The sequence below is a fragment of the Chrysemys picta genome, chromosome 1 (assembly GCF_011386835.1).
Source record: "Chrysemys picta bellii isolate R12L10 chromosome 1, ASM1138683v2, whole genome shotgun sequence".
NCBI lineage: Eukaryota > Metazoa > Chordata > Testudines > Emydidae > Chrysemys > Chrysemys picta.
The window spans coordinates 119,546,890-119,568,128 of NC_088791.1; the positions used below are offsets into that span (position 1 = coordinate 119,546,890).

The following is a 21,239-nucleotide window of genomic DNA, read 5'->3' on the forward strand; positions in this document are numbered from 1 at the left end:
ATAGTTGCAAACTGTATCATTCCTGGGTGTCACTGTGGACAGCTCAATGAAGATTATTGCTTAATGTGCTGGTGTGGTCAAAGACGTAAACAAGCTATTAGGGCCACAAAGAAAATGAAAGAGAATAATACAAACAATATTAAAATGCCATTCTATAGTCTATGGTCACTGCATCTCAAAAAGGATAGTACAGGATTAGAGGGGTTCAGAGAAAGGCAATGAGAATGATAAGGGGCATGGAAAACCTCATATAAACGAAGATTGAAAAAAATGGTATTGTTTATTTTAAATTTTAGATGAATAAGAAGGGACATGATAAAAATATATAAAATAAAGGATGGTAGAGAGTTGGTAGACTGGGAGCTTCTGTTCCCCTAGCTTAGTGGTTTTCAACCTTTTTTCATTTGCAGACCACTATACAATTTCAAATGAAGGTATGGAAATCTTAGACTTAGTCTGTGGTTGAAAACCACTGCCTTAGCTTCATAACAAAAGGACAAGGGGCCAGTCAATGAAACTAAAAAGCAGCAAAATCAAAATTTATAAAAAGAAATACTTTTTTCATTGAGGCCAATAATTTAATAAAATTTCAAGAGGGATAGAACTTTAATGTGGATAACAAGATTATCCAGAGTTATAATAGTTAATACCAAAAAATTCTAGAAGGTATATCAAACCTCATAGCTTAAACCTATCTGTTAAGGACTAGGATGGGGCCTTCCTGGGGAGACAGACTATCCCACATGTGCTTACTGTGCGGCTTCTTGTATCTTCCTCTGAAGCATCTGGACTGTCAGAAACCCGGAGAGTAGATCAGCCATGGATCTGATCCAGTATGGCAATTCCTGTGTTCCTTTGGTATAATTTAGGAACAATGAGGATGAAGTTAGGGAAAGGATAATATAGGCAGAATATCAGGGAAAACTTCTTAATGGCAAGATCTGTTTGAGACTGCCTGATACCATGGTGATGAGTGTCGCATAAGAACTTGAATAGAAAAGAAAAGAACTGTGGAATTGTCTCCCAAAGGAATTGTGGAAGCTCAGTTGCTTGAGACCTTTAAAACTAGTCTGGACAAAGTACTAGGAAAGTACCAGATTTAATTTTTAAATTCTGTGAACTCAATAAAACAGAGCGAGATCCTCCTGTGGACCTCTGTGTCCTATCAAAGTAGTCATCCTACACTGCTTAGTTTTCAAAATGTTTCAGATTGCGAGACCATCATGAAGGATTCTTTGGCCTTAGGTGTTCCATGTATCAGGAACCATTAGAATAAGGGCCTGATTCTCTGCTATACCAGTTTTAAGTTGGCACGATTTCATTGATACGAATGGAGTTACATTGTCTAAAACCAGTGAAAGAGAGTGGACATTCAGGGCCTAGATACACTAATAGGTAACTTCTGTTTGTAACTCCTATGAATCTTTGACTTTTCTCTCTCCTTTATCTATCTATCCCTCTCACTAGATTCACAAACGTTCAAGTGCAAGGCTCAGTCCAGCCTTAGAAAGACATTGTCACGAAACACCATGTTGCTTCCATATACATGTACTTGAACTCTGAGTGACCAATGGCAATAATGCCCTCCCACAGATGGTGGGTCTCGGCATTTAAGATGTATTTCCCCCTAACGAACCTGTAGCTCTTACTCAGAAACTATTATTATTATTTATGAATTGTATCACAGTGGAGCCTGGAGGCCCCCATGAGAGATCAGAACTCTGTACTAGGCATTGTACCCCCATGCCATGGGTCTTTTATTCCTGTACCCATAGAAGCAAAAGCCACTTGCCAAGTCCATGCAATCAGTGATTGTGGGTGAAGAGCCAGTAGCCCAATTCTCCGCTACTTCAGGACTGAGGATGGAAGAAATGAGGGCACTAGGGGAGGGCGGGGGGATAGGGAATGCATGGTTTGGCACAGAATTAACTGGGAGACAGAGAAGAGGATAAGAATTGACGCATTGTGGGGCAATAGATCCACTGGGGGTTAGGGAATACATTGCAGGAGTTGGGAAATGCACAGAGGGGGCACACACTGGAATACACAGAGTAGACAGCAGAGGGGTGATGCAGTAGGGGCTTGGTGAGCACAGGAATTCTCATGGGCAAGGAGCTTGAAGGGATAGGAGAAAACCTCATACTACTCCAGCTCCAACTGGGAAGAAACCTTCCCTTCCCTCTCAGTGAAGAGGCGGGGACATAAATGCTCCATCCCATAATGGAGAGAAAATGTGGACGATGACCCCCTGAAGATGCCAGAGGTTGAAACAGGCCTATTGTCCTTCCCCAAAGACTCCAGAAAGGGATGGCATTTGGTAAGGAGCAGAAAGGGGAAATTGCTGATTGTTCATTGTCATGTTGGCCAGAAACGGTAAAGTGGCTGTGGGGGCTGGGGCCAGAATGGCGGGAAGTTATGTGAAAGAAACCTTACGGGCAAAGAGGAGATGGGGAGACATAAGTGGGGAAAAGTGTAAAGCCCTGTGGACAAAGTGGGCTATGGGCAGTTCAAAGCCATGGTCAAGTGGTGCATGCATGGTCTGATGGCCGGGAGGTCAGTCAGTATTAGATGTAGTCTGGGGCAAAGGTTAGAGCTCTTGCAGGGGTTGGTAGCTGGGAGATCCAGTCCAAGGGGGGTGAGTTGGCGATATAGGGAGGTGAGGTCAGGTGAGGCAGCAAGGCAAGCAGTCTAGGTAGGAACCAGCTGGCAATGGCCTGTTACTTAGGCAGCTTCCTCTCCCCGTTGGGGACTTCATATAGGTATTCAGTGGGAATGCTGCCTTTTCAGCCATTCAGGGACTTTTGATGTGCCTGGTGTGGAGCTGTAGATGTTTAGTATTAAGGCTGCTGGTCAGAGGCGGTGGTCCAGTGTTACCACCATGGTTCAGAGGCTAGGGATGTCATCTAGGGATCCAGCAGGCCTGGGTTCAACAGTGGGCTCCTGACACCACCTCACTCCCTTGGGACAACCTCGCCGCACCATGGGACATGGTTTATCTGGGTGGGTTCTGTGGAAGGCTCTGACCTTTTCAGGAGCGTGTGTGTGATAGGCTGGTTCCCAGGACTGCTCCTTCAACCTGTACCCTTCTCAATCAACCAGGTACCACATCTTCCCCCTTCGTTTCTGGGAATCTAGGCAGGCGAGGTTGGGCAAGGTGGCAAGGCAGGATCAGGCAAGGCATCAGGGCAACAAGGCTAATGTAGACTAAACCGGATAGCAAGGCAAACCAGTCTAGGCAGCAACCAGCAGGTGATGCCCTGTTACTCAGACAGCTTCCTCTTCCTGTTGGGGTCTTTATGTAGTCCAGGTATCCAATGGGAATGCTATCTGTTCAGCCATCAGAAGTTAGGGGTGCTGTGGAGCTGTAGACATTTAGCATTAAGACTGCTGGTCAGGGGCAGTAGTTCAGTGTTACCAGCATGATGTGGAATCTAGGGATGCTGTTTAGGGATCTGAGCGCCTGGGTTCAATACTGGGGTCCTCATAAGAAGCAACAATTGCTGAAGGGGCAATTTTTCAAATAAGCTGGTTGGGGGGGGGGGATGAGGAGCTGCTGAAAGGATTAATTTTAGACTATTTTTCTGTGCCTTTTTCTTTCACTTTTCTAAGAAGAAATAGCCTAAAATTCAACAGGACGTGCATATGGCCTTTCAATGGTGGTGGACCTAGCGATCCTCAGACCTATGGTTTATTTGGAATATTTCATGGTAGAATTTTTACAAAGTTTGGCAGCCAAGACTGTGTGGCTAATACACATATACTGTACTGATATACATTTATCTAATAGTCTATGTGTTTGTCTATACTCCCTATTGCTGTGAGCATGCACCACTCAGGAATTTGATAGTGTGTGTCTGTTTACACCAGTGGTAAATTTGACCCAGAGTCTGTAGAGTCCTTTCAGAATAATACAATTATTGTAGTTAAGTAAACTAGGCAAAAGGCAAATGAAGATTTTAATAATGACACATCGGGTTTTCTCAGAGCTATTTCATTTTTTGTCCTGACAGCATAGGTTACTCTTCTTAAGAAATTCTTTGGGAAGTATCATTGGATATAAAAAGTTGACGGCAGTGTTCTTACAACCACAGTACTGATAGCAGGCATGATTCTCTTGATACACATAAGATCAAGCATGAGGTACAGAATGACACTAAAGGAGCTTTTGTGCTTGCAGTCAAGGTTTCTCTTTTTTTTCCTCTTGTTACCAAGGTATAACACAGAAAGGGTATGTGAGACAATTCGGTATGCACACTGTGAGAAATGTCACCTCACTGAAACACCAACTTAACAGTTTTAGACTTTACTAAGAGTATGAGAAATTTAGGTCAGACACACAGAAAAACCTGTTCCTGATCATCCGTGCTCAATGAGTTACAGGAAAAGGTTTCTTTTTTTCCCCAAGAGGGACATTTGATGAAATAGCCCTTGGGCCTCCTAACTCCTGTCCGCTGTCTTGAAACTGAACAAATCCCAATTCTACCTTATTTGATAAAAGCGAGTTCACCCATAAATTTGAATTTGCACTTGGTATGTTATCCTATTAATAGGGCCCTACCAAATTCACGGCCATGAAAAGTGCATCACTAGGGTTACCATATTTCAACAAGCAAAAAAGAGGACGGGAGGAGCCCCGCCCTAGCCCCGCCCCTGCCCCTCCCACTTCCCGCCCCCCCAGAACCCCCAACCCTCCCCCCGTTCCTTGTCCCCTGACTGCCCCCTCCTGGGACCCCTGCCCCTAACTGCCCCCCGGGACTCCACTCCCTATCTAAGCCTCCTTGCCTCTTGTCCCCTGACTGCCCCAACCCTTATCCACACCCCCACCCCCAGACAGACCCCTGGGACTCCCACGCCCCATCCAACCACTCCCCACCCCCTGACAGCCCCCCCCAGAACTCCCAACCCATCTAAACCCCTCTGCTCCCTGTCCCCTGACTGCTCCGATCCCTCTCCCCACTCCTGCCCCCTGACAGCTCCCCCCCAGAACTCCCAGCCCCCTACCCCCCGCTCCTTGTCCCCTGACTGCCCCCTCCTGGGACCCCTGCTCCTAACTGCCCTCCAGAACCCCACCCCCTACCTAAGACTCCCTGTTCCTTGTCCCCTAACTGCCCCCTCCTAAGACCCCCCCCAACTGCCCCCCAGGACCCTACTCCCTACCTGTACCCTGACTGCCCAAAACTTTCTCCACTCTCCTCCAAAAGCCCCCCCCCCCGTTTCTTGACTGCCCCCTCCAGAACCTCCCTGGCCTCCTTACCCTGCTGCTCAGAACAGGGTGTTGGGCTCTGTGCGAGCCGGACACATGGCTGAGCTCCCCAGCACAACAAAACCCGGTCCCTGGCCCTGCACAGGGCTGCCGGAGCGGGCTGCAGGAGGAGGAGCTGCCGGCCGGCTCAGAATGCAGGGGGGGGGGGGTGGTGGGAGGAGGAAGCTGCTCCGGAGTCCAGCCCGGGACTTTCCTGCAGCCCTCCCAGCCGCTCGCTCTGCTCTGCCGGAGGAGGGGGGAAATCCCGGACATTGTGAGTGCTTTACAAATTCCCCCCGGACGCTATTTTTAGCCCACAAAAGGAGGACATGTCCGGGTAAATCCGGACGAATGGTAACCCTAGCATCACGAACCATGAAATCTGGTCTTTTTGTGCTTTTACCCTATACTATACAGATTTCATGGGTGAGACCAGCGTTTCTCAAATTGGGGGTCCTGACCCAAAAGGGAATTGCAGGGGGGTCACAAGGTTATTTGAAGGGGGTCACAGCATTGCCACCTTTACTTCAGTGCTGCCTTCAGAGCTGTGTGGCTGGAAAGTGGAGGCTGTTAGCTCAGCTCCCAGCTCTGAAGGCAGCGCCCCGCCAGCAGCAGCGCAGAAGTAAGAGTGGCAGTACCATACCAGGCCATTCTTACTTCTGCTCTGCTGCTGCCAGCGGCTCTGCCTTCAGAGCTTGGCTCCCGGCCAGCAGCCGTCACTCTCCAGCTGCTCAGCTCTGAAGGCAGCATTGCCACCAGCCGCAACACAAAAGTAAGGGTAGCAGTACCACAACTTCCCCTATAATAACCTTGCGACCTCCCCACAACTCCTTTTTGGGTCAGAACACCCTGAAATTTCAGATTTAAATAGCTGAAATAATGAAATTTATGATTTTTAAAATCTTATGACTGTGAAATTGACCAAAATGGACTCTGAATTTGGTAGGGCCCTACCTATTAATATAGATCTGCACACAATAGGTGGGATGGCTGGGTCAGTTTGAATAAAATAATACTCTTAGCAGTCCCACCCAAGTCTTTGCCCCAAGTCTGTACCAAACCCAGACCCTGAGTCTGTGATGGGCCATTGTGCCTATATGGAGTCCTTGGGTCTGCCTGTGTGGATCTGATGATCGGATCAGGGTCTACTTTGTTTTGTTTTGAGATTCAGAAAAGGTCTCAATTTTTTTCAGTGTTTTTCATGTTTCCATTGTTACAGTTCTGGGCTCTGTCTGAGACCTGAAACAGAAGTGCTAAGATGGGCCCAGAGTCAAACTCCTGGTTTCAGTGAAGTCTGGATCCAAATCCAAACTTTGTGGCTCCAGCCCACTTCTGGCTAAAATATTACAGAAAATGGCTATTTCATGCCCAAATGAAAACAGGAAGTTCTGGGAATCTCATAAAAGAACCAGTTTTTGTGAGATATTGAGCCTACTGAGTTTTGGATAATTTGCTTAAGGTTAAGACAAGGATCGGAACCTTTTTAGGTGCTTAACCAAACCAAATTTTGAGGTTCACACATCTTTAATATAACCAACTCTCCTACTTTCAGACTACACAGTTTTAAAACTTTTGACATTAATTTATATGTAAATTACGTGGCCTGCTTAGAGAGTTTTCCACAAAGCCAGAAGCAATTACATAGTCTGCCCCAAAACAGAAACATATCATTTTAGTATGATCTGGTTCTTCTGAGACATCTAGCGGGTGGGTTTTATAACAACTCCTAGCCTGCTGAAAGAAGTCTGTAAAACTAAAACTACTCTCCCGTGTGAAAATAAAATGCTTTCCTGCTCCTTTATATACTTTTAATAACCGTTCAGTATTCCAGTTGTTGCTTTCCAGAGCTCTCTGAAATTCAAACATTAAATTGTGAGAGCCAAAATGAATATAGAGAGGGCTAAATTCCGCAGTCCGTAATCAAACCAAGCTCCTATTAAAGTTAGTGAGAGTTTTGCTTGATTTGATTACCTCAGAATTTAGTGCATATTCTTGAAGTATAGAGGAAATCTGATATGATAATGATCATATGACACTATTGGGGGCCATTCTTCCATAAATATTCTTTGGGGTTTTTTAACAAATGTTATTCCAGATTTACTTTTGTGGTTCTGTATTTTTGATTAATGGTGTTCCATTTAAAAAAAATATTCTTAAAGTGAAGTTCTTCCTTGAAAGATGACTTTATAAAAATGTCATCTTGTGGTTCCATATTTATTGGTTCTCACTGACTACCAGATCAGATTGACTCAGTATTGGCTAGAAGATATATTATCTAACTGCCAGTTTTTCAAACACAACATGGAATCTAAAAGTCTCTCACATCACCAACCATACTGCACTCAGAAATTAATTAATAGCAGTCCTGATACATAAACCCGGAACACATCCATGGATTAATTGACTTTTCAGTGGTAACAGGAATAAAAAGCAGAAAATCTTATGTAGGTGCTGATTCTGTAAGCAGATGGACAGACATGAAACATTACATCCACAGTCGACCCAGCTCTACATAGATATAAGGTTCTGCACCAGTGCACTGTTTGCAGAAGTGATGTCTTATGCCCCAATCCTGCAGTCTGATTGGGGTGGGTGGATCCTTACATTTGTGTGTAATATCACTAAAGTCAATGGGCTGCATGGGCTCAAAGGTCTATCTGGCTGGATTAAAAGACAAGACCATGGCCTTCAGCAACTACAATTCTAAATAATCTCAGGTTACACAGGTTTATTTCGTAAGGGGTACCACGTTTACACACTCACTTTTCAAAATAGGACCACACTTTATTCAAGTGAAAATGGAAAAGTATTCATTACAGTTATCCGCTCATCCTGGAAAGAAAGATTTTTGCCAAATTAGACAATCTGGAATTAGAAACTAAAACTGAGTTTGTACAATTTCTCCTTTTTGTTATTATAGATTGCAGGTAATTTCAGCAGTTTGTTTAAATATTTATTGGAAAAGTAGCTATTTTGTCTGGAAAACCTCTCCTTAATGAGAACAATTCCTACTAGTTTTGACAAAGTATATTAGATTTTTTCAAAGAACTACAATAACACACTTTTAACAAACTGCATTTCAGAGGAAAGTGTGTTTTATATATGTTAATGTACAGAATTAGTCCTAACCTGCCAAGGAGGATTAAAAATATAACACCTTTCAAAGATGCAAATTGACAATTAACAAAACAATAGAGTTCTACGCCTTCCTTTGCCGAGGTGCAAATTGATAATCAGACTGCAATGAAAAGCTTCTATTTAAAATTTAGTTTCAGATGAAGGCTCCCAAAGGAAGGGGGTGGGGGGGAGGAGATTAATGTGACCAGTTTTGCACTGCAAAAAAAAAGGGGGGGGGAGGGAACCAGCCTTACTATACAGTGGAAACCAGTTTAGCATTCTGTATAATTTGTGTGGGATTAATCACAAGAAAAGTGGGGTAAAATAACTGCACTGATTTGTGGAGAGCAAAATTTAATGGCACCAGCTTTTTTCCATACACCCGACATGCATTGAGGTGATGCTGATGTGATAAATTGCAAAGCTGCATGATAATTTTTCCTGCAACTTTGACTGTCGCTCCTGTACTCTGCCCACTAATCCACATCTGTGATACTTATTCTAACATTCCACAATCCCCCGAGTAGCTTCAGACAGCCATTTTATTTTAAATCTTTCTGTCACACAAACATTTAGCCTTCTTTCCAAATGTGGAATTTCCCTTCAAACTATTCCTGCCTAAAGCCTACAATTGAGCAAGTTTGAGGGACACTAACAGGTTTTCTAGGCATAAAACTGTTGGGATTTTGGCATCAGCTCCCTATCTTGCGGCTCTCTAAGGCTACAAATGGAAGCCTTATACCATCGGAGGGCCTGGTGATAAGTTATAGAGCCATGTGATGAAATGGAGAGCTGCCTGGAAAACTTTCATTCAAATAATACTTCAATGAAAAATCAGAAGAAAAGTTCCTAAAAATGCTGTTCTGTTGTCCCACCAGACTTAATAAATTGTATTTATATTGCACCTGTGACCATATCTGATGAACTCCACTCTACAGCCTATGGCGCTCTGGGATGCTACTACTTTTACCTCTGAGTAGCTTTAAGCAGTTGCCATGATTGGTTCTTCTAAAATCCCAAACAATTGACAGATAAATGTTTCCTACAAAACTACAGTGGGCCACTTACATTTTTAAGGTCCAGTGTTTCTTGACACATCAGGGCTACAAACTGGAACATTATACCTCTGGACAGCTCTTGCTGCAGGTAAACTAGGCAGCTGCCTAGGCTGGCAGATTTTTTTGTTGTTGGAATGTTCCGCCTTCTCCTGCTGCCCCCAATGCTGCCCTCCCGGAGCAATCCCTGTCACAGGCTTCCTTCCACTGCTGCATAGCCAGCACCTAATCCCTCTAACAGAGCTCCACCCACCACTATACCATGTAGCCCTGCCCCTTGCACAAAACATTTCCCACTTTACCACACAGTCCCCGTGCACTCTGCACCCACTGGACTGTGCAGCCACGCACACTAGACCATAGAGCCCCACCCACTATACGAGACAGTCCTATCCACTATATATGGCTTCATCCATGGAGGAGTCGCACTGAAGTTCTGCTTAGGATAGAAGATTGTCTTGAGCAGTCTCTGCCTCCGGAAAAGGGACTTTCCTAGCACTTACTTCCAGCATTGAGAGAGTCAGAATTTAAAATTACTACAGTTCTGATTCAGTAAAGCATGTGCGTAAGCTGCATTGATTTCCAAGGGTCCTAAGCACATGCTTCCTGAATAGGGATGCTTTCTTGATTCGGAGCTTACATCATTATGCATAGGAAAGCTCTTTTAGGGTTTTTTAATGTTTTCTAAAATGTATTTATCTTAATTTTTCCTCTTTTTCTGAGGTTTGTAAAATTGGACTCTTGTTACTATGGGAGCTGAATTTTAAAGGTGAAGAGAGAAACAAAAATGTTTAAAATTATAAATGTAAATCCATAGTTATTCTATATAATATGTAGCATATGAAGAATATATATAAAAATATGTAGGCTGAGATTTTCAAGGCCAATTAGAGGATTTAGTCACATGACTTCATTAATTTGAATGGGTGTTGTGTAACTAAATGTCCGAGTCGGCTTTGAAAATCTCAACCATAATTGCCTGATTTTAATGAATTTATCTCTTGAAAAGCATTTAATTGACAGCTATTGAAAATGAAATCCTGTATAGTCATACTGTGAGAGTGGGTACCATATAGAGGCAGCAGCAGTTTAAGCTTGTTTCCTACTACTCTGCTGTGGCACCAAACTGGAGATCTCTCTGTGAGCATGAAACTGGTTTACTCTCTATAGTCCATTCAGTCCTTGCCGTCTCTGATGAGGCTGAGAATGGACGTGTTGATTTTTGTGATCTCGGTGATTGTCACTTAAAATTGTCCTGATGCCACCATTTGTTTCACCAACACACTTAACCATGCAATCCTCCATGGTAATGACTTCCTGTCTGTATTGTATTTAGAATACAGTCAGTCCTTGGACTTACGACACAATTGGTTCCTTACAATTGTGTCGTAAGACAAAACGTCAGAACTCGGAACAGCAATCTACTCCATTGGGGGAACAAGCGTCATAAACCCGAAACCTATAGTTGTAAGTCAAATCAGGGTGTCAATGTAGAAGTGTCCTAAGTGTTGTTCATTGTAACTCAAACATTGTAAAGTCAAGGACAGCCTGTAATCACCTTGGCTCCAGTCCTCAGACACTTATGCTGTTACGTCCCTGCTTAACGTTACCGACATAAGTAGTCTCATTGACTTCAGTGTGTATGTCTATGCTGCAGTTAGACACCATGCCAGCTGACTCTAGCTAATGGGCTCAGGCTAAGAGGCTGTTTAACTGTGGTGTAGACCTTCAGGCTCGGGTTGCTGCCTGAGCTTTAGGGCCCTGCAAGGTGTTCGGGTCCCAGATCTTGGGCTGCAGCCTGAGCCCAGACATCTACACTGCAGTTAAACATCCCCTTAGCTCGAGTCAGCCGGCACAGACCAGTCGCGGGCATCTAATTGCAGTGTAGACATACCCAATGTAACTATTCACATGAACAAAGCTAAGTACTGCCATAAGTGCCTGTGGGAACTGAGATGAAGATTTAGAGATGAAAGGCTTTGTATGCCATCACAATAACACAAGCCATCTAATGTCTTCATGTGGTCATTTGAAAAAAACCCCCAATATTTAAGTTTTTCATTGCAGTGAAATGCAGATATAAAATAATCACAAAAATAGCTTAGGTGAGGCGAAGATGGCAGTGGCAAGAGTAACTGATGTATGGTCTTTAGCCCTGAGAAATCTGCTAGACTGAGTGTGATTCTCTGACATAAGAGAGGTGTGGAGCTTGGATTCTGTAACTGTCAATGAAAGAACAGCTTGTGCTGTCTTGAGCCTTTACTCTGTGATACACTAGCACCTCTTCTGGATGTCAAGATGTAACTCCTCTTATGTATTTTAAATAACAGGGTTGCATGGAGAACACTGTTCTTGGTGGAGTGGTAGCCTTTTCTGAAAACCTGTTTGGGCTCCATTTATTATGGGCCAGATCCTGATATGCTTACTCACGTTCAATTGTACTTTATTCCATGAGCTGTCTGCTAGAAGTCAATGAGACCATATGAGAAGTAGGGTAAAATTAAGAGTAAGTATTGGCATCTGGTTCTATGTGAAGAATATGTTTTAACTTCTCAAGAAGTTTGACATGTATTTAAAACATATATGGAATAATAGTTTGTAAGTGTATCTTATGGAAAGATGTATGTTGATGTGACTTTATGCATCTTATTCTCCTGTCCCCGTTGCAGAGGGAGATGTACATTTTTGAGGAAGAGGGAGGCAGTTTGATTTTTATTTGATAGTGTCCTACTGTTAACTTACCAGGGCCAACAGCTTTATTCCTTTTCAGGTATCATGTAGCCTGTATAATTTCTAATCATTTATTTCTTTTTCCAGTCTATTCATATTTGCTGTCGGGCAGGGCAAATCAATCTTTTCTAAGTACTCTTTAATCATAGATCTGGATGTGTTAAGCTTGCTTTTACATAGCCTCTGGTGGTTAAAAAAGAAAAAGGGGGCAAAAAAAATAGTCAATATGTCTGAAATGTGATTGGGACCAGAATGCTTTTTGCTCTCTGCACCTTTACCTTTGTGATGTTTTTTGATTTTGTTGGTGACTTTTATTTTAAGAGGTTACTTTGACATTTTCTGTGTCTAATTACATTGCTTTGCAAAACCTGTCTTGTGTGCTGTGAATGTTCATTCCAGTAGCTCACATTTTCCCTCTGGTTTTCAATAAATCTCAGAGCACCTTCATATTCAGACTTCTTTTCTGCTCTTTCTCCCTAGGGTGTTAATTCCCCTCCTCCCCCCATCTGAATATCTGTAAAATCAGCATTTTTATTCCCCACCCCCTCAAGCAACTATTGCTATCAACTGTCATTTATATAATGGCTTTAGATATGTTCCATCATAGCACATTGACCCCTGTATCTGGTTTGTCATTAATTTCCGGAGATTGGTTCCAGGCTTGAACTAATTCCTTCCCCCAGGGACCTGAGTTAAGTATCCCTTGGAATCCACCTCCTTATTCTTTTGTACATTAGATATTAATCATATCTCCAGCATCACAGGGACACTGAGGCATCCAGGCATGGTTCGAAATCTTCTAATTGTCCTTCGTTGGCTTTCTGCCTGTTACAACTTCGGATTTATGCTTCATGAACTCCAAAGCCCTAAGTAATCTTGCTCTCAACTAAATCTTTGATTCTTCTCCCCTTCTCTTTCGGTGACAGAATAGTGTTTTCCCTTCCTTCACTTTTCTGCCTGCTTAACTCCTCTTCCAAATCCCTCTTTGCACAGTGCCTTACAAAGTAACAGGTCGATGCTAATATGGCAGTGGAAAAAAATTGTGTGTGTGAACATGCAACTGAAGCATGTGTCATCATGCAAGAGGGCTGTTAAGGTTGTACTCTAGTCTAGATGACCTTAAATAAGCATTTCCTACCTACTGAGTGCTTGACTTTGCAATTATGTTCATTTAAGAATGTGTGTTTGTGTGTGTGTCGCAAAAGCAAAATTAACATGTCTACATATTCTGGACACCACCAACTCTTCTCCCACGTTATAGCACATTTCCCAGCACAAAAATAATCTCCAAATGAGAAGGAGAATCAGCAATTAAAAGGTTCTTTTACCTTTTACCGCTAAATACAGGAAACATTTGTTGACACCTGTAATTTCTTACATACTGGTAAAAGTATTTTAAGCTGCATCCTTTTTATAGAAGAGCCATTGCTGGATCAAGAAGCTTATGTGCAAAAATATATGGACTACTCCCCTTAAGGCCTCACCTGCATTATCTTTCCAGGACTCCTGTGAAAGAGACACTACTGAGGTGGCTTCTCTGCAGGTTTTCACAAAGCTACCGTTGGAGTGGAAGGTTGTCACTGTTAGTCATGTAGGGTTTTCTCCTAGGTGCGTATGCATGACAAGAGTTTGGCCCTATGGACTAGAGAGAAAAATATTGCCCATATGCTGTATAAGACTTTCCACTGGCACCAACTATTTTTTCCCCCAAAAGTGTTTTATTTTTAGAGATATATGGAAGGCCTGATCTTGCTTCCATTAAAGTCAATAGCCAAACACCCATTGATTTCACTAGCGTAGAACCAGATTCTTCTTTTTTCATACATAATTTAAGTTGTTTTTAATTCACTACCATTTGTTATCTTTGTAACATGAAAATATAAATCTCTCCGTCTTTACTGTTATCTGTTTGCTGAACAGAGTTTTCATCCCAGTTTCTAGCAGAGCTAAATTTAATAAGACTCTTCAGTGTACTTTCTTGCTTCTGCACCAGCTGTTTTGTCTGCCAGCTGATGGTCAGACACTAAAGCATACTTAACCAATTGTGGGATTTCCCCATCCTTCAGTTGACCTTTGCTATGTATGCATTCTGCGCGTTATCACAGTATTGATTCTAATCAGGATCCTGTTGGTCTGTAGGCAGTTGCTCTACCAGGTAAGCCAAAGGGAAAAGTCCTTCACTCTCAGCTGGGAATGTATCTGTGACAACTATGTGCACATATTGCACATACTCCCCAAACAAACACAAACAGTTGGTTTGCAAAATAACCATTTACTGGGTTCCTTAAATACAGTTCACTTAAAGGCTCTATATTCAGGTGTGATGCACGCACCAGATCTAGACATTCTTAGTAGGCTCTTATCCCTCCGGGAGTCTTTTTAGTTGTGGTGGAAGATTTTGATTAGGAGACAGTTTGATCCAGCAAAAAGGCACTGGACTAGGAGATAGGAAACCTGTGTTCTATTTATGGCTCTATCACTGTCCTGCTGGGTCCTTGGGCAAGTCACTTCATTTTTCTGTGCCTCTTACTATGTGTTTGTGCCCTGCTAGCACAAAGGGCACCTGATTTTAGATGGGGCTTCTGAAATAATAATAATATAATATAATAAAGAAGCCACATTATTTGCGGTGGTCTGTTACGCCAGGCAGCCGTCTTCAGAGTCTCTCTACTCTTTTATGTCCTATTTTTCCACTTCCTCTCTGAATTAAACAGTCCCAGGGCTTATCTACTCGTACAGCGCTGCATTGGCACAACTGCACTGAGGCAGCTACGTCGCTGTAGCGCTTAGTGAAGATGCTACTTACGCTGAAGGGAGAGCTTCTCCCATTGGCATAGGTACTCCATCATCCCGAGAGGTGGTAGCTATGTTAATGGGAGAAGTCTTCCCCTCGACATAGCACTGTCTACACTGGGGATTCAGTCAATATAACTGTGTCACTCAGGGGTGTGGATGTTCCATACCCCTGAGCGATGTAGTTATACCAGCATAAGTCTGCAGTGTAGACAAAGCCCCAGTCTTTTTGAGCTTTCGTCATATGGAAGTCTCTACATGCCACCAATCACTTTTGTTTCCTGTCTCTGACCCACGTCTATTTCGCCAGTATCTTTTTTTTGAGACAGGGTGACCAATACTGCACATCGCATTCCAAGTGGGTGAATTTGGAATCTAGCAATGGGGAACATGTAGTTCAAATAATTCCTTCCAACATACATTACAGAGAATTGTTCTCAGAGTCACTGCATACTCGGCTATCAATATTTGTAATGACTGAATGAGTCCCTTCTCCCCACAGCTTCCTTGCATTTCACAATAGCATCACTGTCCAGATTTTCAGGCCTGGCAAAAAATTATAAGGGTGGAACTGATTCTGAGCATAGGTTTCATGAGACAAGGGAGTTTATTTCGAACCTTCTTCTGAAGTAGCTAGTGCTTGTCACTGTCAGAGACAGGCTGCTGCACTAGATGGACAATGTGTCTGTATGATAAGCCCTATGTTCCCGTCTAAAACAATCTCCAATTTTGTTGACATGCACACACAGGCTGGGGCAGGGGGTTGGGGTGTGTGTGTGGGGGGGTGAGGGCTCTGGGTGCAGACTCTGGGGGAGCTGGGGATGAGGGGTTTGGGGTGCAGGAGGGTGCTCCGGGTAGGGATCGAGGGGTTCGGAGGGAGGGAGGGTGAGATCAGGGATGTGGCAGGGGATTGGGGCGTGGAAGGGGCAGCGCTTACCTCAAGCAGCTCCTGGAAGCAGCAGCATGTCCCCCCTCCAACTCCTATGCAAAGGCGCAGCCAGGCAGCTCTGCGCACTGCCCCGTCTGCAGGCACCGCCCTGCAGCTCCCATTGGCCGCAGTTTTGGCCAATGGGAACTGCAGGGGTGGCACTTGGGGCAGGGTAGTGCGCGGAGGCCCCTGGCTGCCCCTAAACGTAGGAGCTGGAGGGGGGACATGCCGCTGCTTCCGGGAGCTGCACGGAGTGGCCCCCGACCCCACTCCCTGGCTGCAGTGCGGGAACCGGGCTAGCCCCAGACCCTGTTCCCCAGCAGGAGCTTGAGGGCTGCATTAAATTGGCCGGATGTGGCCCACAGGCCATAGTTTGCCCGCCCCTGCTCTACGCTCATCACAGCTGTCTTGATGAAAATAATATTATAATAGACCCACAAACTCAAGCATACAGAGTTACCTTAGGAAGACAACCATTGTTGGGAGAAGGGTAGAGAAAATGTGTGCCTAACATGATTCACAGCTTACTTCTGGAAAAGGCTTCTGCTTATTTCCTTGGCTTGCCTCCCAGCAAGGAGACTTGGCTTTTATGGTTTCTCAGCAGGTGCAGCCCAGCCATGTGTTTTCTGATGCCCACGGTCCACATTCCAGAACATTACCCCGTACATCCTTAGGGTTGCAAAGACACTAATTTTCACTGCTTCCTTGTACCTTAAGTCCAACCTTGACAGCAGAAGTACAGTGATTTATTTGTATGAGGTGGTGGGGAAGATTGTCAAAGAAAATTTCCACCTCTTAGTTCCTCTTATTATCTGTTCCATAGTGCTAGACATTCAATAGCTTCCCAGCCAGCAAACACGAATTCCCTTCGTTTTTGTGGACTACCCTATATGGCTTTATCCCGAGCCTTGTGCACATGAAGCATGTTGGAGCACCACAGAGATGGCCCGTACCTGCTGATAGGGGCAGTGGATTCAGCAGACGTTACTGAGCATGCTCAGTCCATGAGAGAGTGCTCAGTACAAGCCAAGCAGCAACTCTGGGAGGGCATGTGACCCTGTGTTTCCCCCCACCCCAATGCATTGCCTCTGTGTGAAAGAATTGTGCTGTAGTGAGGAATGACTCCTCTGCTGCTCCCTTATTCCAAAAGGGGAATAAGCTGTGACTGCTCCATACCCACAGCTAATTGCTGTTCTGCCCCTCCTCCAGCTTGCATGCATGCGAGCACCGCTCAGATGACCAGTACGTTGAGGTAGAGGAGGAAGGCAGTAAAGCCAAAGTCAGTGTTGCCAAATGAAGAGTCTCTGGATATTTTGTGCTTTTCTTAAAGCCTCTGCTCCTGGAGTCCTGTGAATACATGCGAATCTTAGCTTTCATTTAAAAAAATTGTCTCGCTCTCACGGTTGTGAAGAAAAGTTTGAAACACTGAACCCTAAAGGCTGAAAAATCTGAAGAAGAAGAATGAGAATCCATTTTTTTTAGATCCCATGATTTTAAGCCAGTCTCATGATTTTGGGGGTTGACTCATGATTTTTTTTTAATGCTAGAGTTGGCAATACTGCAAGTCTCTGCACAGTCCCTTCCCACCTGATTAGGGGTAGTGGACACGCAGGTCTGGGGAGTCCATGCAGGAGTGCAAGTTTGCATGTGTGTGTGTCTTACTCCCATGTACATCCAGGAGCAGGCATGTAGACCTACAACTTTAGCTGCATGTTTTTCTCTGGTTTGCATTATCATTCAGTAAACACAGTACAACACAGTAGCCTTGGATTGCAGCTGTGAGATCTCTATGTGGCTTTTCCCACCCCATCATAAGTACTCCATACATAAATCACCTCAAGAACCAAAGCCCCTGAGATGTACCTTCGACTTACTTAGGGCTGGTCTACACTACCGCAGTAAAGCGATCTAACTTATGCAACTTCAGTTACGTGAATAATGTAAAGAAGTTGATGTAGTTAGACCCACTTACTGCGGTGGCTACAATGTGCTGTATCGATGTGACAGTGTCTTCCATTGACTTCCCTTATGTTTCTCAGGGAGGTGGAGAACACAAATCGATTGGAGATCAACACTGCTGCAATCGATGCAGCGAGTGTCAATTTAGCAGGTCTGGTGAAGACACGCTAAATCAATGGGGGAGCACTCTCCCATCGTTTTGTGTACGCCACCTCCCGGAGAAGCATAAGGGAAGTTGACGGGAGATGCTGTCCCATTGACACAGCATAGTGTAGCCACCACAGTAAGTGGGTCTAACTACATCAACTTCAGTGACCTTATTCATGTTACTGAAGTGGCGTAAATTAGATCAATTTACCACGGTAGTGTAGACCAGCCCTAACCCTGGGCAAGAGGAGGGAACCATGTTTGAAGTCTGTTACTTGAAACATTTTGGATGGCATAAGGATTTGATATTCTCGTTTCAATGTGTTTGCTTATTTGCTTGTGTTATTATTGCTCTTATGTATCAGCTTAGCTGGCTAATATGCCTCTTGGATTACAGTTGATGTTGGTGAACATCCTGGATTGTAAATAGGCATCCTAGATTGTAAATGAGAAATCAGGTAGCAAATATGATTTAGTGTTCTTTGCCTCATGTATGGCTGTGTTATGTTCATCTTCTTTATTTATGTGAACAAAGGTTAAATCCCCGCTCCATTAAACGTACAAAGACATTCTGAAGGCATTAAATCAATATCAAGGTTTTATGTTGCTAAACAAATGTCTATTTTAACAGTCCTGGTATGGTTCAATTGGCAGCACTCTGAGCTCTAGAACTGAATTGTGGATTCAGTTCTCAAATACAAGCCCCCTGATTTTCAGAGGCACCCACAGCTGCTGTTGCCTTCAGATGGGGATGTGGGTATGCAGCACTTGTGAAAAACAGGCCCAAAGACTAGAGCTTGAACCTACTGCTGAGCTACATTGTAGCAAGGAGGGAGATTGGATGAAAAGCGGGACTTGGACATTCTTAGATAGAAGCAAACATCTTCTTTTCCATCAGCCTGGGACGGTGTGTTGGGGTGGACTAGGTCCGGACGCCCCCAGGTGGAGGCCTTGCAGCCTTACCACACCCCGCCCCAGAAAAGGACAGCAGAGAAATCCTCCAAGCTGCCTAGAGTGGCTGAGTCGGAAGCTGCCAATCGAGGCCCAGCAGGCTAGTATAAGAAGAGCTGCAAGACCAGAGTGAGATCAGTTCCTTGCTGGAGCTGGAGGAGTGTAGATAGTGTACCTGGTTGGCTGAGGGAGCTACAGGACCCCAGACAAAGCAGTGCTGGCGGGGATGTGAAGGAGTTCCAGGCTGGCTGCTGGGATTCAACCAGCACAAGGCCCTGAAGTAAGAGTGAAGAATGTGCTGGAGCCATGGGGAAGTGGCCCAGGGAATTGTAGCAGCAACACAGTTTATTTAAAGGGACATGGCAGATGGCTGCTATCTATAGGGTTTCTGGGCTGGGACCTGGAGTAGAGGGTGGGCCCTCTGGGAAAGTGGCCTGGACTTTGATACACCCCAGAAGGGGAACTTACCTCTTTTAGTGGCCCAGCTAAAGAGCTTGGGCCAGAAAGGCCAAGAGAGGTGAAGTCTCCAGGGAGGGAGCCCTGCGGGATGTGGCCCCCCACCACAGCCAGGACTGCTTGAAGAGCAGGGACAATTTTTGAGAGAGCCCAGAAGGGGCTGAGAGACCATTCAAACCAGGGTACTGTGATAGGCTGTGCTGGACTGATTGATGAGTGAGCCCAGAGATAAGAGATAAAGGGAACTTTCAGAGGGTGCTGTGGTAGACCTGCTGTTGGACTTCTAAAACAACCCCCTTTTGAGATATATCACATACAGACTGAGACTTGGCCAGAGGGCTGAGTCACCGACGACTCACAACAAACTGAGAGAGAGCGCAGGCACATGCACTCGGCCAGGGGGCGCTGACGGGAGGTGAGTGCACCTCATTAGAGACCGTTTTTCAGATGAAAGTTGATTCCCCTTTTCAGAAAGAGCAGAAGACAATGTTCTCTGTCTCAAAAGGGCCAGTTTGTCTCTTGCAGACTGAGTTGAACTCTCAGTGCTGGGAGGCAGCATACATAGTGGTTAAAGTGTGGGACTGGCAGTCAGGAGAGCTGACCACTGTGTGACTTCGGCCAATTTAACAGTTCTCAGCCTCAGTTTCCCCCTTCTATATAACAAGCACAATAATATTTACACATCTCTGTAGAGTACTTTGTGGTCCATAGGTGCAAGAGTGGCATTGCAGAGTATCACAGTTACCAGGCTAACTTGACCCTTTAAGGTCTCAGGCCTTGAGCTGTCACTTCTTGAGGTAGAGTCAGAGGATTCTCCCACTCTCAGACTGGGCACTGGCAGCAGTACCTTGTAATCAACCATAATTTACTTCAGCAGGTCTGACTCGTGTCCAGACCTGGCAATTCTGTATCCTCCAAGAGCAATGACCGTGACCAGGTATTTTTCCTGTTTGTTCTTCCCCCAGTCTTCCTAGTAAGCTAGATCAATGCATTCATATAGGAAAATCTTATATCCTAATATACAATAACTTCCCTCCGCTGACCAGGTCACAATGTTCATAGTATTCTTAAATTGTTACACAGCCGCTCCCACAGTAGTCATAAAATTATTACATATCCATACACTTCAATGATTACAGAGCTGCTCCATTGCCTACTAGCTCCACTGCACTTCTACTCTAACAGTTTTTTAAACATAGCTTTTTGTATGTAACGTCCTAATTTTTTAAAGAAAGCAAACTGAGAAACAGAAATTGTCATGTGGAACCATATTGACACCCAACCTGCATCATCCATTGGGTTGAGGCCGGTAAATCCACAGCACACACTCCTCCTACTTGTGCTAATAGACAAACTGGTAGTAATAGGCTGTTATCCTCTACATGGACCAGCCACTAGAGGGGGTGAGACACACACATTTTGCTGGTGGGTTTCACAGCTATTTCCTGAGAGTAGAAGAATGTGGCGTGGGAATTCGGATTCAATTCCAGATTCTGGAGGGTAGTGTGCTCTAGCAGTTATAAATCTTTGTCTCTGTACCCCCCAGCCTGTCTCCCTTTGTTCCAGCCATCACCCTGGCTCCTATCCGCTGCGGTGCTCCTCTCCCCTCCCACCCCACCTTGCCCCTTGTGTTATGGCTGTCATGTACAGTACTAATCCTAGAACTGGAAGGGACCTCAAGAGGTCATCTAGTCCAGTCCCCTGCACTCATGGCAGGACTAATTATCTAGACCATCCCTGACAGGTGTTTGTCTAACCTGCTTTTAAAAATCTCCAATGATGGAGATTCCACAATCTCCCTAGGCAATTTATTCCAGTGCTTAACCACCCTGACAGTTAGAAAGTTTTTCCTAATGTCCAT

At 44.5% G+C, this 21,239-nt stretch overlaps 1 protein-coding gene across 8 annotated transcripts in view; it reads left to right on the plus strand.

Annotated features, from left to right (window-relative positions):
• SOX5 (SRY-box transcription factor 5) overlaps nucleotides 1-21,239 on the plus strand; it is an 807,001-nt gene that overhangs the window by 185,643 nt on the left and 600,119 nt on the right. The window lies entirely within an intron of this gene.